Source organism: Aquarana catesbeiana, linkage group LG02 (genome assembly GCF_042186555.1).
Source record: "Aquarana catesbeiana isolate 2022-GZ linkage group LG02, ASM4218655v1, whole genome shotgun sequence".
In the NCBI taxonomy this organism is placed as follows: Eukaryota; Metazoa; Chordata; class Amphibia; order Anura; family Ranidae; genus Aquarana; species Aquarana catesbeiana.
In genome coordinates, this window is record NC_133325.1 from 129368531 (window position 1) to 129375038 (window position 6508).

The window sequence follows — 6508 nt, forward strand, 5'->3', positions numbered from 1 at the left end:
CCATTGAGAACTTGTGGTCAATCTTCAAGAGGCGGGTAAACAAAAAAACACCCACAAATTCTGACAAACTCCAAGCATTGATTATGCAAGAATGGACTGCCGTTAGTCAGGGTGTGCCTCAGAAGTTGATTGGATAAATGCCAGGGCGAATTGCAGAGGTCTTGAAAAAGAAGTGTCAACACTGCAAATATTGACTCTTTGCACAAACTTAATGTAATTGTCAATAAAAGCCTTTGGGGTCAATTCACTTAAATAACGGCAAATAAAGTGCGGTAAAATACCGCATGTGGTAAATCAGTTTTGAAAGTTCAATTCACTAAGAATTTACTGTTAAATACCAAATGCGGTATGTGTTTGATTTAGCGGTAATTACCGCATTATTTAACCACTTCAATACAGGGCATTTTCACCCCCTTCCTGCCCAGGCTAATTTTCAGTTTTTAGCGCTGTAACATTTTGAATGACAATTGCGCGGTCATGCAACACTGTACCCAAATTTTTATCATTTTTTCCCCCACAAATAGAGCTTTCTTTTGGTGGTATTTGATCACCTCTGCGGTTTTTATTTTTTGCGCTATAAACAAAAGAAGAGCGACAAGTTTGAAAAAACACAATAGTTTTTACTTTTTGCTATAATAAATTTCCCAAATTTAGAAAAAAAAAAAAACATTTTTTTCCTCAGTTTAGGCCGATATGTATTCTTCTACATATTTTTGGTAAAAAAATCGCAATAAGCGTATATTGATTGGTTTGTGCAAAAGTTATAGCGCCTACAAAATAGGTGATAGATTTATGGAATTTTTATTATTATTTTTTTTACTAGTAATAGCGGCGATTTGTGATTTTTATCGTGATTGTGACATTGCGGTAGACATATCGGACACTTTTTATACTATTTTGGGACCACTGACAGTTATACAGCGATCAGTGCTATAAATATGCACTGATTACTGTATAAATGTCTCTGGCAGGGAAGGAGTTAACACTAGGGGGCGATCAACGGGTTAAATGTGTTACCTAGGGAGTGATTCTAACTGGGGAAGAGGACTGACTAGGGGAGGAGACCGATCGGTGTTCATACTTAGTATGTCTCCCCTGACAGGACGTGGATCTGTGTGTTTACACACACAGATCCACGGGCCTGCTCTGTAACGAGCGATCGTGAGTGCCCGGCGGACATCGCGGCTACCAGGCACGTGCATCGCTCCCCGGGGACATGGCGGGCGTGCACGTCCCCTATACCGCCGGGAAGCCGAGGACATCATATGACGCCCGCCCAGGATGGGAGATCCTATCTGCGGACGTCATATGACAATGGGCGGGTAGGGAAGTGGTTAATGCAGTAATTTACCGCATTGACCTGGTTGCTAAGGAGCAGAGCAGGATTTGTCAAAAAAACTGCCTGGGGATCGGAGGACCCCCAGGCTGTTTTTTGACAATGCTGAATGCTAAGCAGCGGGCCGGGAACCTGGCTGCCACTCCCGGCGTTGATAAAGGCTGGCTGCCTATTGCAGGCTCTGTCGTCTGACATTTTTTATATAGGTAGGGGGCGGGGCCACCTGGTTACATCACCTGGTGGTCCCACCCCTTGTGACGTCACTAACCCAGCATGCACCAATCCGTAACATCACAAGGGTAGACAGCCAGCCTTCACTGATGGTGGGAGGGTCAGGCGGGCGGTGTGATTGACGGTGGGTTTACACTACATCAGAGGACACTATTTTTAATAAAGGAATTGTCAAAAACTGTCTGTGTTTTTATTACTTTTTGACACTTTTTTGGTGAATGAGTAGGGGTACTATGTACCTGATACTCACATTGGGGGGGGGGCTTCCAGATTCCAATTAGCCCCATGCCTGCAGACCCCCACAACCACCGGCCATGGATGTGGGGGTGAGGCCCTTGTCCCCATCAACATGGTGACAAGGTGCTTCGGCGTGGGTGGGAGAGCTTACCCTGTCCCGCTCGCTCACCACCCCCTTTCCTGACCTGCCAGGATGCATGCACAGATAAGGGTTTGGTATGGATTTTGGGGGGCCCACTATTTTTTTTTTTACATTTTGGCGGACAGGGAGACCCCCAAAGGGCCTGGTATGGACTGTGGGGGGGAACCCCCACGCTGGTTTATTTTCATAATTTTTAACTGTTGGCTTTTTTTTTTACAATCAACTGTTAGTGGAGAATCCCACTGACAGCTGATGAGTAATCTGTTATTAAGGACGTGGCGGCCGGCTTCCCGGCCCGCTGCTTAGCAACCAGATATTTGTCAAAAACAGCCTGGGGAACCCCCGACCCGCAGGCTGCTTTTTGACAAATACCACATGTGATACCGCCATCAAAACCCTGGTGGTAATTAACGCATTCCTATTTACTCTGTGGTCCGTTTGTGAACTGGACTTAAGAGCTTCTTGTACAATATTTACCGGCAGATTTTTTTTTTTTGGTAAATACCGCATAACCGTTATTTTTTATTTTTTTAAATTGGACTTTATTTACCGCATGCGATAATTTATGCAAATGAGTAATATGATAACCTGAATGCATGCGGTAAAGTTAGTGAATTGACACTTATGGAAATATACTTTAGTGTACCATAGTAACATCAGACAAAAAGATCTAAAAACACTGAAGCAGTGGACTTTGTGGAAATTAATATTTGTGTCATTCTCAGAAGTTTTGGCCACAGCTGGATGTCTATTCCATCAACTCAGAATTTCAGATCTAATGCATGGGCCTCCACAGGTAGGGGCAAGGGGGGCAGTGCCCCCCCCTGAAATCGGCAAGGGTCCGCCGCAGCTGCCACAGACTCTGCTGAGTGACTGCTGGCTGTTGCTCTCCGATCGTCCCTCCCTCCCTCACTGCCGATCATCCAATGTAATGGCTTGGCCGCTTGGCTCCAGCCTCCAGTCCCTGTGCAGAGTGCAAACTGTCAGATATAGATCTGGATGGCGCGGCCCACTCAAGTGGACTGGAGTGGTGTAGAAACGCTACACTACACTACATCAGAGGAAACTATTTTTAATAAAGGAATTGTCAAATGCTGTCTGTGTTTTTATTACTTTTTGACACTTTTTTGGTGAATGAGTAGGGGTACTATGTACCTGATACTCATTCACATTGGGGGGGTGGGGGTTTGGGATCTGGGGGCACCCTTCTTAAAGAGGGCTTCCAGATTCCAATTAGCCCCATGCCTGCAGACCCCCACAACCACCGGCCATGGATGTGGGGGTGAGGCCCTTGTCCCCATCAACATGGTGACAAGGTGCTTCGGCGTGGGTGGGAGAGCTCCCCCTGTCCCGCTCGCTCACCACCCCCTTTCCTGACCTGCCAGGATGCATGCACATATAAGGGTTTGGTATGGATTTTGGGGGGCCCACTATTTTTTTACATTTTGGCGGACAGGGTTGAGACCCCCAAAGGGCCTGGTATGGACTGGGGGGAGGGAACCTCCACGCTGTTTTTTTTTCATAATTTTTAACTGTTGGCTTATTTTTTACCATCAGCTGTTAGTGAGGAAGCCCACTGACAGGTGATGAGTAATCTGTTATTAAGGACGTGGCGGCCGGCTTCCCGGCCTGCTGCTTAGCAACCAGATATTTGTCAAAAACAGCCTGGGGAACCCCCGACCCCCAGGCTGCTTTTTGACAAATACCACATGTGATACCGCCATCAAAACCCTGGTGGTAATTAACGCCTTCTTATTTACTCTGTGGTCCGTTTGTGAATTGGACTTAAGAGCTTCTTGTACAATATTTACCGGCAGATTTTTTTTTTCGGTAAATACCGCATAACCGTTATTTTTAATTTTTTTTAATTGGACTTTATTTACCGCATGCGATCATTTATGCAAATTAGTAATATGATACCCTGAATGCATACGGTAAAGTTAGTGAATTGACACTTATGGAAATATACTTTAGTGTACCATAGTAACATCAGACAAAAAGATCAAAAAACACTGAAGCAGTGGATTTTGTGGAAATTAATATTTGTGTCGTTCTCAGAAGTTTTGGCCACAGCTGGATGTCTATTCCATCAACTCAGAATTTCAGATCTGATGCATGGGCGTCCACAGGTAGGGGCAAGGGGGGGCAGAGCCCCCCCCCCCCCCCCCCCCCCCGAAATCGGCAAGGGTCCGCCGCAGCTGTCACAGACTCTGCTGAGTGAATGCTGGCTGTTGCTCTCCGATCGTCCCTCCCTCACCACCGATCATCCGATGTAATGGCTTGGCCGCTTGGCTCCAGCCTCCAGTCCCTGTGCAGAGTGCAAATTGTCAGATATAGATCTGGCTGGCGCGGCCCACTCAAGTGGACTGGAGTGGTGTAGAAACACTTACAGAGGACTGGAGGAGGAGGAAGCAAGGAGAACTCGTCGTTGTCTAGGGCTAGGCCTCATCACAGGAAATCCTGAAGTCAAGTGGCATACCTTTCAGCAGTGAAGAACCACAGGTAACAACAGTTACATTAGGAGGAACATATATATTGGAAAGTTGGAAGTGGAACAGATATTGCTGGAAAGATCATATCATCTGTCCCGTCCTGTATACAGCTATATACACCCACCTTCCTTACTGTATTCCTCCATCATCACTGACTGCAGATATACATCATCTGTCCTGTATATATAGCTGCATACAGAACAGATTATGTATATCTGCAATCAGTGATGATGGAGGAATACAGGAAGGAAGGTGGGTGTATATAGCTGTATACAAGACAGGTGATGTACAGTGGGGACGGAAAGTATTCAGACCCCCTTAAATCTGTCACTCTTTGTTATATTGCAGCCATTTGCTAAAATCATTTAAGTTCATTTTTTTTCCTCATTAATGTACACACAGCACCCCATATTGACAGAAAAACACAGACTTGTTGACATTTTTGCAGATTCATTAAAAAAGAAAAACTGAAATATCACATGGTCCTAAGTATTCAGACCCTTTGCTGTGACACTCATATATTTAACTCAGGTGCTGTCCATTTCTTCTTAACATCCTTTAGATAATTCTACACCTTCATTTGAGTCCAGCAGCATTTGATTATACTGATTGGACTTGATTAGGAAAGCCACACACCTGTCTATATAAGACCTTACAGCTCACAGTGCATGTCAGAGCAAATGAGAATCATGAGGTCAAAGGAACTGCCTGAAGAACTCAGAGACAGAATTGTGGCAAGGCACAGATCTGGCCAAGGTTACAAAAACATTTCTGCTGCACTTAAGGTTCCTAAGAGCACAGTGGCCTCCATAATCCTTAAATGGAAGACGTTTGGGATGACCAGAAAGATCACTGTTTCTGAGCTCCAGAGATGCAGTCGGGAGATGGGAGGAAGGTCTCTATATACAGGAAGGAAGGTGAGTGTATCTATAGCTGTATATACAGACCTTCCTTCCTGTATATAGAGACCTTCCTCCATCATCACTGACTGCAGATATACATCTTCTGTCCTGTATACAGCTATATACACCCACCTTCCTTCTTATATAAATTAATACCATCCACCCCCTCTATATACACATACTATACACCCTCTGTACTGTACAGGTCACATTTGATGGGCACAGTGAGGCTGCAATTGATGGGCACATTCCTGCGCTTTTTGTGATAATAACTAAGCCCCTCCCCTTCATGACATTATCAAAAAGGGGTGGAGCATGGGTGACCTTAAAATATGCCCCCCCCCGAAGAAGGTTCTGTGGACGCCCATGATCTGATGTTCTCTAGAACTCCCTTAATTCAGGTTCTACATGGAATGAAGTTCACAAATGAGTCACACTCTAGTATAAACTCTAGTATTAATCCACTATTTAAAATGCAGAACACTGGGACAAAGTACCCCTCCTTTCCAGTGGCGGTACGTCCATTAAGGCCGCACGGGCGCTGCCCCCTCTTTCACGCCACCCCCCTCTGTGTAGAATGGATAGATTCATGCATAGCATGAATCTATCCATGGCTGCTGTAGCCACCCCCTATTCAGGCATGCGGCCCATTTTTGGACGCCAGGCGCCTGAATTCCAGCGGTGGGGGTGTTTTTTTGAAGCACCGAATTAGAGCCATATGCTCTAATAGGCTTCAAAAAAGGTGGACTTGGAGCGCATAGCATTGCACTCGCACTCCACCCAGGTGTGTTAGAAAAGCAAATGAATATTTGTTTTTCTAACACTGAACCACCTCTCAGCCAATCAGGAGGTGCGGATCTAATACCCGTCACCTGATTGGCTGAAGGCACAGGTGCTCCGATTAGACACCTAACGGAATGGAAGAAGAGATGCACGGGAGGAAAGAGAAGCATGGAGGATGCAGGAGCTGTCGCCTGACCCACTGCATGTCCCACAGCTCGCCGCCGTCACCCACTGCCTGACCCACCCCCAGGATAGGGTAAGTGCTGGTCAGATGGCGAGCGGGGGGGGGGGGTTACAGTGGCTGCATATGATGGGAACAGAGGCTGCATATGATGGGAACAGAGGCTGCATATGATGGGAACAGAGGCTGCATATGATGGGGACA